This window comes from Diceros bicornis, chromosome 8 (genome assembly GCF_020826845.1).
Source record: "Diceros bicornis minor isolate mBicDic1 chromosome 8, mDicBic1.mat.cur, whole genome shotgun sequence".
Classification (NCBI taxonomy): domain Eukaryota; kingdom Metazoa; phylum Chordata; class Mammalia; order Perissodactyla; family Rhinocerotidae; genus Diceros; species Diceros bicornis.
The window spans coordinates 10,030,662-10,042,882 of record NC_080747.1 but is presented as its reverse complement, the minus strand read 5'-3'; positions in this window follow the sequence as shown (position 1 = coordinate 10,042,882).

Below are 12,221 nucleotides of genomic sequence, written 5' to 3'. Positions count from 1 at the left end.
TAGGCGACTGGTAGTTCCAGGTTAACTTCTTGCTGATTTCATGGATGTGGAGAGTGGGGAGGGGAACTTGATTAGCTTTTGGGGAAGAATGGTCACCAATTTAAGCTTTCCCATCCCTTTCCTTTGCCTAAGAGTTATTTCCCATCTCCATTGGGTTCTCTGTTCTCCAATTAGTCCGCCAAAGAGTTTTAGGCTACTCCGGTTCATCATTCATTCATTCAAAAAATGCTTACTGAGTGTCTGTTATGCACTAGGCATTGCTGGGGAATATATCAGTAAACAAAAGATAAAAAAATCTCCATCCACATGGGTCTAATATTGTGTCTGTGTCAGGAATGAGTTGGGGACCAACAGTAAACATAAATATAATAATGCTATATCAGATAGTTATGGGTCCCATGGAAAAAATAAAAATAAACATTGTGGGCAAGATAAGTGTTTGATGTGTCCCCAAAATTCATATGTTGAACTCTAACCCCCAATCTCATGGTATAGGAGGTGGGGCCTTTGGGAGGTAATTGGGTCTTGAGGGTAGAGCTCTCATGAAAGAGATTAGTGCCCTTATAAGAAAAGACAAGAGAGTTAGCTTGCCTTTTTTCTGCCATGTGAGGATACAAGGAGAAGTCACCTGTCTGCAACCTGGAAGAGGGCCCTCACTGGACCCTGACCATGCTGCATCCTGCTCTCAGACTTGCAGCCTCTGGAACTGTGAGAAGTAAATGTTTGCTGTGCAATCCACACAGTCTATGGTAATTTGTCATAACAGCCTGAGCTGACCAAGACAGGATATGTTGTTAGGCATGGTAGAGATGGGGAGAGCTCTAGTTAATTTTTTTGTTGTTGTTGTTTGTTAAAATTAATTGGGTATTTTTAGGGCAGTTTTAGGTTTACAGATAAACTGAACAGAAAGTACAGAGAGTTCCCATATACCCTTTGTTCCCCTGCACACAGTTTCCCCTATTATTAACATCTTACATTAGTGTGGTGTGTGTGTTACAATTGACGAAACAATATTGATATATTATTATTCACTAAAGTACAAAATTTAAGTTAGAGTTCACTGTGTTTTACAGTTCTATGGGTGAACTGTAGTTTTAAAAAGGCGAGGTAACAGACACCCCTTGTGCCTACCTGACATCCTCTCAGCTCTCCTTTTTTTTTTTTAACAGTTTTATTTATTTATTTATTTATTTTTGTGAGGAAGATCAGCCCTGAGCTAACATCCGTGCTAATCCTCCTCTGTTTGCTGAGGAAGACCGGCTCTGAGCTAACATCTATCACCAATCCTCCTCCTTTTTTTTTTTTCCCCAAAGCCCCAGTAGATAGTTGTATGTCATAGTTGCACATCCTTCTAGTTGCTGTATGTGGGACGCGGCCTCAGCATGGCCGGAGAAGCGGTGCATCGGTGCGCGCCCAGGATCCGAACCCGGGCTGCCAGTAGTGGAGCGCGAGCACTTAACTGCCATGCCATGGGGCCGGCCCTCAGCTCTCCTTTTAATTCCACCTTGATTGAGCTATGGCTCTTCTACCTGCTTCCTGGGACACCTGCTGGTCATCACTCAGCCATTCTGATGAAGAAGTGTGCAAACGTGGATGTGCAAGGGTGTTAAGCATCTCATGGGGAAAACTTCTACCAGTGGCGGGTAGGAGCTGGTGGATGACAGCCTAAAACCACTGAACACATAGGCTGAAATGGATCTAATGTTCTCCTTGATCGCTTGATGACACAGGCCCAAAGAGGCTAAGAGATTTCTCAGGAACACACAGCTCTTCAGTGGATGTTCTGGGGATGAGATCCTTGGCCTCTAGGATCCCAGTACAGTGCTCTAGGGCGGGAAATAAAGAATGAGAGAGCATGGTGTCATTGAGCTCCAGCTGAATGCACAGATCAAGGATAAGCATTCTGCTGTCCAATCTTCTCACCTTAATTTACATCACTGTTATTTTTTGCCTTGTTATTATTACTAAGCAATATATTCAAACTTTTATAAAAGGAAAATAAATACCTGCTTTTTAAAGAGCAGTTTCCAGTGACTCATTTAGGAGGAAATCTCCTTAGGAACTAGGATATTGAAAGATTGAATAATTTGAACTATGTTTGTTTTTCTGTCCTGGACTTAGATCCTGTGAAGGTTTCTGCATCGATTGCTCAGGTGGTTGAAATATCATTTTCATCCATTTTCCATGCTCCAGTTAAGGTCTCGACACCCAACCTTCCATTATCCTGGAATGACCCAGCACGACTTGCAGGTGACCCAGACTGACCACATCTCGGGAGTTTCAAGACATTAGTTTCCATATTCATTTTGTCACTGGGCTTTTATGTGTGATTTTTGGTGACCATGAAATTGAGAGATGAAGAGGCCTGGATGCTGCCAAAAACCGTGCGGCCAAGGCTCCGTGTGAGTTCTCCGTGCTCTGCCAGCGCACTTTATTCCTGACTGTGGCTCTCCTCCCGTTCTATCCTCAGCCTTCCCAGCAGCGCCAGCAGCGCTCAGCAGGCCTAATTGATTTGCGAGGTCCAAGAATCGCGGGTTTTAGGGATTAGGCAGAACAACTGTCCCCTCGTGTGACCAGAAGTAAATGTTAAGTTTTCGGCTTCTGTTTATCGCTCCTTTATTCTGAAATACAGAAATGAGACAGAAAGAGTTAATAGTATGACCCCCAGAAATATTTTTTAATTTTTATAATGTGATAGAACTAACTTTTATATAGGGTTTACTATGGGTCTGTTCCTCTTCTAAACACTTTACATAGAATATGTCATTTAACTGTCACTATAAACCTCTGAGGCAGCATCTCTCATCATTATCACCATGATCATCATCACTATTTAACAGACAAATAAAAGGCTGGGATTTGAACCCCATCAGTCTGGCTCCAGAGTCCATGCTCTGGAGTGCTGCATAAAATATTAGAAGGCAAAGGGATCATCACAGCCAATCTTCTCATTTACTCATGTAGAAATTTACTCATGTAGCACAGAGAAGGAAATGGACTCTCCTAAAATCACACAGCTAGTTAGTAGCTGCTCAGTTCCAGCCTGCAATTCTTTTCCTTGCTGTAGAATGAATCTCTGTCTCTGAGGTTTGGAGAGAAAGCACTAGACATCGAGGATTAAAGCAGCTATTGAATGACTTTTTATTCGGGATAGAGTAACCTGCCTAGAAAGGCAAGAAGGAGGTGGTGGAGCAAGTGGGGAGTATGTGTGTGGGGGAAGGAGGATGCTGAATTTAGAAATTGTGCTGCATTAGGCTGTGGCCAGGTTCCAATGATTTTTATTCGTTATTATTATTTTTATGGGAAAAGGAACCTGCAACAGTTTAGGCTCAGCTATTTGCCTTCAGGCACTGATTTGTCCACTTTGGACACAATGCCAGTTCAGCATAGTGGGTGTTCATGGGTGCTGTGTGTGTGTACGTGTGCTCAGGTGTTTGCACATGTCCTTCTCTGTGTGTGTCCATGGTGTTGGCATAAAAGGCAGTCCATCCTAGGACTTACTCACTACTTCCTACCTCCAACCCACCTCCCTAATGTGTCAAGAATTATAAATTAATCACCTGGCTGGTTTGCGCTGAACTTACTAGTGTTTATGAAAGGGAATTCATTGGATATGCCTGTTAATGGAACACGTGTAATAATACTAAAGCCTGTGATTAAAAAGAAATTTAAGGCCCATGAGTTTCTAATAGAAAAACATGTCATTTGAGTGTTTATTTGCTGGTGTAAAATGGCTGATTTTTAAGGGGAAGGGTTCCTACTTTAATTTTAGAATGACCATGGTATTCACACTGAAAGGTAGCAAGGCTTTTGCAGAGCCCTTTTTGACTGTGTTTAGCAGAGGAGCCTTTGATAAAACAGAAGCTGTTTATTGTTTCATTCTCTGACGGAAAATATATGACAGAGTAGTTCCGCTCATGGGTTTCTTTCATTCGTTCATTCATTCATTCATCAAAAATAGGTATTTTTGATACTTATCATGTATCAAGCACAGGGCTAGGTGGGATTCAGAGATGAGGCATTTGCCCTCAGATGGCCCATGGTTTGATGAAGGGCAGACATGTGAAGAAATAGTCCCAATACTTGTTCTGATGAAGGTGTGGAAAGGGCAATGAGGGTACACCAGGAGCCAGAGTCTTCTTAGAGGAGGCAAGATTTAAGCTTAGACTTATCCAGTCAATCAAGACAGGGGAGGCCAGTCCAAGGATACTATTGCAAATTCATGGGGTCTTGGAAGCATGATGTGTTGGGGAGAATTATAAGTTGTTTCTACTTTTGAAGTGTAAGTGCCAGTTATCTAAAAAATAATTATTGCTTAAATTCTCTCATTCATGCATTTATTCATTCAGTTGCATGAAGATGCTGTTCTTGTTCATGTGTGTGTGTAGATGTATACATACAGACATATGTATATATATGTACACACGTGTATGCATATATTAATGTTCCTTGGTGAAGTGTGGTACCTTGATTTTCCTAAATTTTAGTGAGATTTAATCATCCACATTATTTTATAGTGAGGTGTAGAAAGTTCTGCATGTAAAATGAAGCTAGTTGATTTTGGCTTTTCAGAAGTTTGTCTGTGGGTTTTTAAGAAATCTTTTTATTTTCCAGGGAAACTTTGCATAATTTCTCCACAAATCCTATTTATCTTCCAAAATGGCAAAGACAACAAACTGCTATGGGTTTCACAGAACTGGAAGACTGCAAAATCTCTACACTTTTTCAGGACGTCTGAATATAGGTTTAGGAGTTTGGGATGTATTTAAGAGAAAAGTTTTAGTTTCACTTTTTATTTTTAGCCTTGATGTTAGATTTTAGGAAAGTCAAAACAAAGCCTGGTGCATTTGGAATTTCTAAAACTCACACAAATATGCATTCATTAATTGCTCCTTCACTAAATATTGATCAAGCACTTATAATGAAATTTAAGAGGGGATGAGAGATGAAACCAATCCAATCTCTGCTCTCAAGAATTTTATAATCTCTTGAGGGTGAGGGGCAAATAAAAGGGTTAGGGAGAATGGTGGAGATTGTTATGGAAAAATTCTTGAAAAAGAAGAGGCATGAGCTGAGTCTCAAAGAACTAATGTGGCAGAAGCACGGATGGGCATTCCAAGCAGAGAAACAATCATGAACAAAGACAGTGAAGTGAGTCTGAACTATCATCTGATTTTTGAAGGATGGGTAACATGTCAGAATGAGATTGTAAGTTAATGTTTTGAAGTCACTCAACTCTGCTGCTTCTCAGAGAAATAATAGGTAAAATATAATAAAAGGGGATAAAAGACTCTACAATAGCTCAAAAATAGAATACACATCTCTGTGGTTCAGAAAAGGAAAAGAAATATGGAGCTGAGAGCTGTGATGGAGCCCTGATGGCCTCTGGATTCCCAAGGAGGCAGAGGAGGCTTGGAGTAAAGACCCTGTGGGGTAATTAGGACTAAACTGCCCTAATGGTGCCAGAATCACTGCTTCTCAACAGTGCTGGGATGTGGTTCTCCCTGCTGGTATGAAAAGTTTCTGCTTTTTAGTTTGTATGAAGTTGTATACCTTTCAATTATGGGACAAGAGAATCACCTGGCTCAGTGACTGTATCTGTGAGTGCTTCTAGGGGCAAGAGCTCCTAACTTCCCATATAAGAGTTAGTTCTTGCCAGGAGCTCCAAGGGGCCCGGGTGAAGGCAGAAAAAGCTAGACATGGAGGAGTAAATGAAGACAAACATATTTTCCCCACCCTCAGAGAGAAAAACAATAATACTTCCATTCAAAATGTACCTATAAACCAAAGTTATAAAACACACGAATATATTAAAAGAAGGTCAATAAAATCCATGATTGGATATGTCAGGGCACATGAAATAGAATTAATAAAAAAATCTGAAAAAGACTTGCAAAAAATATGTGAGGTATGATCAGGGATACATAAAGGAATATATCATGAACAAAAACAGGCTATTGTTAACCAAGAATATGTGTATATTAAAAAATTTCAAAAAATAAATTGGAAATTAAAAATATAATCATAGAAATAAAACACTCAATAGATGGAATAAACTCCAGACTGGACAAGGCTTAAAAACAATTAATAAATTGGAAGACAGTGTTAAGTAATTTACCTAAAATGTAGAAGGAGCTATAAAGAAATAAAATTAAAGAAATAGTGGAGAAAAGATTTTTGAAGATTTAATTCCATGAATTTCTCAGAGTTGAAGAAAAGACAGGAGAACAGAGTACGATGAATAAAAATAAATCTAAACTTAAACCATTATAATAAAATTGTAGAATGTTAAGTATAAAAAGACCAATCTTTAAGCTAACAGAGAGAAGAGGTAAATTAACAACAAAGTAATGACAAATCCACTGGCAGTGATTTCTCTTTATCAGAATAGATGCCAGAGGCAGTGGAACAATATCTTCAAGGTGATGAGAGAAAGTAACTGTCAACTTATAATTTTATACCCGAATAAACTATCAGTCAAGAGGGAAGCTTAAAAAAAATTTCAGACAAAGATTAAGAGAATTTACCATCCACAGCTCTTACTAAAATAAACAATGAATGATGTACTTAAAAATGAAGAAAGGTGAACCCAGAAGGAAAGAATAGATACAAGTAAAAATAGTGAGCATAGAAATGAACAAAATATCTTAGTGTATTTAATGAAGGTGAAAAATAGCTTAAAGAAGATAAATGTCTACAGAAAAAAAACTAAATGTCTAGGTAATAGAAAAAGAAGACAGATATTGGGCTTTAGAAGGATAGTTAAAACATGATAAAGTCCTTGACTTCTTTGTGGGTGGACAAAAATAGTGAATAATTTTAGATTTGTTAGAAAATTATAAAAGTTTAATGTTAAGTACTAAAATTGAAACACAATGTATATTATATTGCAAATCAGCAGTGAAAAAAGAAAGGGATGTGGACATCTCAGACAATGGAAAAAATTAGAACAAAAGAAGTAAAGAAATAGAATGATGTGACGGTTAATTTCATGTGTCAACTTGACTGGGCTAAGGGATACCCAGAGAGCTGGTAAAACATTATTTCTGGGTATGTCTGTTGAGGGTGTTTACAGAAGCGATTAGCATTTGAATTGGTAAACTGAGTAAAGCAGACCCTCAACCCCCAACCCCATGTGGGTGGCATCATACAATTCAATGAGACCTCAGAGCAAAAAGGTGGAGGAAGGGCAAATTCACTCTCTGCTTGAGCTGAGACATCCATCTTCTCCTCTCCTCAGACATTGGTGATCCTGGTTCTCTTGCTGGCAGACTCAGACTGAATTAACCACCAGCTTTCCTGGCTGTATAGATGGCAGATCTTGGGACTTCTTGGCTTCCATAATCATGTGAGCCAATTCCTATAATAAATCTCCTCTTATATAATATCTTTATATATATCCTATTGGTTCTGTTTCTCCGGAGAACCCTAATACAAAAGATAAATGGAAAACATAAAAAAGATAGGAGTTATTGTCTTGAATAACATGAAAAAATCCTGAAAGTTTGATTTTAAATACAAAAAGTCAGTTATAGAATGAAACATATGGTATGATAATATTAAATTTTACAAACTATGCAAAACAATGTTATTTTAAAATGAATAAATGTATATCTTATATGTATAAAAAATTTTTTTAAAGGACAAGCAAGACCAAATCAACATCAAGATAGTGGTTATATCTAGAGTGGGATGGAGGATAATAAGATGAGGAAGGAGTATAAAGGGGGCTTCAATTCTATCTCTAATGTTTTCTTTCCTTATAACAGCAAATTAAGCATATTTTAAGGTGTGTTCAATCAGGGTGAGGTGTACAAAGGTATCATATTTTCCATTTGTTTAAATATTTCATACACGATTTGATGTGAGGACAGTGTGGGAAGTGTCTCTGGTTTCGCTCTTCCCTGCAGTGATTTTAAGCCATGGTGAGATTGCTGTAACATCCTTCATCTGTGCCACTCTGCCTCATCTTCTCGTCTGTCAAGTCTTAGTCAATTAAAAGAGAAAGTCAGGATTGGTCTTTTCATGATTGAATCAACCAACTTCTCAAGAAGGCCTTAGTTTCTATGACATCTAAAAAGACCTTATATACTGAATATTGTCCTTCATGTCCATCATTTTATGGTCAATAAAGTCCATGAAGGCTGAGATTCCACCAGGCTTGTTTAACCCTGCATTCCCAGTGCCTGTGCCTTGGCATAAATATTGGTTTAATAAATGTATAGGCGAAAGGAAGGGCTGCTGGATTTACCCAACAACTAGTTCCACTCTTCCATATGCCCGACTCTTCCATACCTCTGTGCCTTTGCACAAATCATCCATCCCCTTTAGGAATGGCCTTTGCCTCCTGTCTACTGTGAAAATTCCTCTCCTAGTCTTCCTATTGCCTGTAGAGAGAAGCTTCATTAGGGTAGAGATCCTGTCTGTCTCTTTCAGTGCTGAATGCCCATCACCTGTTGCACTTGTAGAATAAATGTATTCTTATTTATGAGCTCAGAGTAGATGTCACATCTCCTTGAAGACTTTTTTGACATAGCGTCCTTAAACCCCACAACTTCTATTCCAGGCAGAGTTAATTATGACAATTTTTTAATGACACTATACTTAGTACATATATTTCCATGGCTGCAGTAATTGTCTCCCTCATTAGACGTTATTACTCAAGGACCAGGTTCGTACCTTTTTATCTCTACATTCCTAATTACTTGTCTGACAGATGTGTACAACAGAGCAGGCTTTTGATATGTACTTGTTGAATTGAGTGATATCCATTTGCAAGTAGTGTTCTGTGCATTTCCTGAAACACTCAAAATCCTCCTGATGGCACTTCCCTTCTCTGGAGGACAGCTAATTGATCCCAGCACACAGTTAAATCTTCTACCATTTCTGAGGGAGCATGGGATTAGATGCTTAAGATGGATGCCTAGGAAAGGTTAAGATAATGTGAAAAGTGGTGAGAGGGAGCAGTAGTTAACCTCATCTTATCTACCCAGGTCTGTGACCAATGAGTTGTTTGGGATTCGGCACAAGCTCTCATGCAGGGAGGACTCTTTTGCTCTCTCAGTCCCCTACTGCTGCCATCTGTTGATCATTACTGTCTGGTCTCTGCTGAGAATGTGTGATATTTAATATTTCCTCACCACTTGAACAAACATGCGGCAATAACAGAAAGGTACTTGGCCACAGGAGTAGAAAGATGTATTTGCATGAAAGAGTCAGTGTACACCTTGGGCCAGGCAAACAACTGCCTTCTTTTTGAGAAATTATAAGTCCCCATGTTTCAGAACCTGGAGAATAGGTACATTGACTTAGGTTGTATTTTTGGAAGAAAACCCTTAAAAATCCAAAATATCAAGAAGATTGGAAAACAAAACATAACAACCTCTTTTTACTACTGATGTGATTTTCTTTTAATGAGCAATCATGAAGTTTTCCCAGGTAACTTTTCAGTATTTTTAGAGAAATTTGAAACTCTTGCCAAGTACTAAGAAAGAAGAAAAGTATTTTGTATATTTGAAAAAGAGTTCTCCTAATTGAAAGACTTTTTTTTTTCCTAGTCCTTTTGGGGGTGGGGAGAAGAGGTTTCTGGTTTCACTTGCAGGTGGGGAAGTTCAATCTTCCTGTTTCAAGAATAACAAGAAGATTCAACAGGGACAAGCTTTCTCCCCTGCTTTGCACATACAACAAACTCTGGATTACTGATGTGATTGGGAATAGGCTGTTTGGGTTCACTAGGTATTTGGATCTGAAGTAGAGAAAGGTGGGGCCACCAATGGCATTTAGATACACGTGGTTCATGTGGTTCACGGGCCGTCTTTAGTGAGATGGCAGCTGGGACTGTGGAGTGAGGCAGGAGGGAGAATTGTTTCCAGCACTAGAAGAGAAAATAAACCGTTCTCTGATCTTATTCCTCCTCATCATTCATTTCCATTTGGGAATAGTCAATACTTATCATGAATGCTTTTTTCTCCCCAACATTTATTATGAAAATTTTCAGACATATTGAAATGTTGAAAAAATTTTACAGTGAATACCAATAAACCTACCACCTAGATTCTGTCATTAACATTTTGCTCTGCTTGCTTTATCGGTCTCTATTCATCTCTCTCTCCTCTATACATCTATCACTCCATATTATTATTATTATTATTATTTTTTTTTCTGTGAGGAAGATCAGCCCTGAGCTAACATCCATTGCCAATCCTCCTGCTTTTTTTTGCCTAAAGCTCCAGCAGATAGTTTTATGTCATAGTTGCACATCTTTCTAGTTGCTGTATGTGGGACATGGCCTCAGCATCGCCCAAGAAGCAGTGCGTCGGTGCGCACCCGGGATCCGAACCCAGGCCGCCAGTAGCGGAGCTCGGGCACTTAACTGCTAAGCCACGGGGCGGGCCCCATATTATTATTTTTTGATTCATTTTATTTTTTTAAATTTTTTGTTTATTGCAGTAACATTGGTTTATAACATTGTATAAATTTCAGGTGTACATCATTATACTTCTATTTCTGCACTAATTACATCATGTTCACCACCCAAATACCAATTACAACCCATCACCACACACATGTGCCGAGCCATCCCCCTCGCCCTCCATCCCCTGCCCCCAGCGACCACCAATCCGATCTCCGTCTCTATGTGTTTGCTTATTGTTGTTACTATCTACTACTTAATGAAGGAAATCATAGGGTATTTGACCTTCTCCCTCTGACTTATTTCACTTTGCATAATACCCTCAATGTCCATCCATGTTGTCACAAATGGCTGGATTTCATCGTTTCTTATGGCTGAGTAGTATTCCATTGTGTATATATACCACATCTTCTTTATCCATTCGTCCCTTGATGGGCACTTAGGTTGCTTCCAAGTCTTGGCTATTGTGAATAACGCTGCAATGAACACAGGGGGGCATGTATCTTTACGCATTGGTGTTTTCAAGTTCTTTGGATAAATACCCAACAGTGGAATAGCTGGATCATATGGTAGTTCTATCCTTGATTTTTTGAGGAATCTCCATACTGTTTTCCATAGTGGCTGCACCAGTTTGCACTCCCACCAGCAGTGTATGAGAGATCCCTTCTCTCCACATCCTCTCCAACACATGTTGTTTCCTGTCATGTTAATTATAGCTATTCTGACGGGCATGAGGTGATATCTCATTGTAGTCTTGATTTGCATTTCCCTGATAGTTAATGATTTTGAACATCTTTTCATGTGTCTGTTGGCCATCTGTATATCTTCTTTAGAGAAATGTCTGTTCAGGTCTTTTGCCAATTTTTTAATTGGGTTGTTAGTTTTTTTGTTGTTGACATGCATGACTTCTTTACATATTTTGGAGATTAAGCCCTTATCAGATGTATGGTTTGCAAATATCTTCTCCCAATTGTTAGGCTGTCTTTTCATTTTGTTGATGGTTTCCTTTGCTGTCAGAAGATTTTTAATTTGATGTAGTCCCATTTGTTTATTTTTTCTATTGTTTCTCTTGCCCGGTCAGACATGGTGCTTAAAAATATGTTGCTAAGACCGATGTCAAACAGCGTACTGCCTATGTTTTCTTCTAGAAGTTTCATAGTTTCAGGCCTTACATTTAAGTCTTTAATACATTTGGAGTTAATTTTTGTGTATGGCGTAAGGTAAGGGTCTACTTTCATTTTTTTGCATGTGGCTATCCAGTTTTCCCAACACCATTTGTTGAAGAGACTTTCTTTTCTCCATTGTATGTTCTTGGCTCCTTTGTCAAAGATTAGCTGTCCATAGATGTGTGGGTTTATTTCTGGGCTTTCGATTCTACTCCATTGATCTGTGTGTCTGTTTTTGTGCTAGTACCATGCTGTTTTGGTTACTATAGCTTTGTAGTATATTTTGAAATCAGGGAGTGTGATACCTCCAGTTTTGTTCTTTTTTCTCAGGATTCCTTTAACTATTCGGGGTCTTTTGTTGTTCCAAATAAATTTTAGGATTCTTTGTTCTATTTCTGTGAAAAATGTTATTGGAACTTTGATAGAGATTGCACTGAATCTATAGATGGCTTTAGGAAGTATGGACATCTTAACTATGCTAATTCTTCCAATCCAAGAGCACGGAATATCTTTCCATTTCTTTGTGTCTTCTTCAATTTCTTTCAGCAATGTTTTATAGTTTTCTGTGTACAGATCTTTCACCTCTTTGGTTAAGTTTATTCCTAGGTATTTTATTCTTTTTGTTGCAATTGTAAATGGGATGA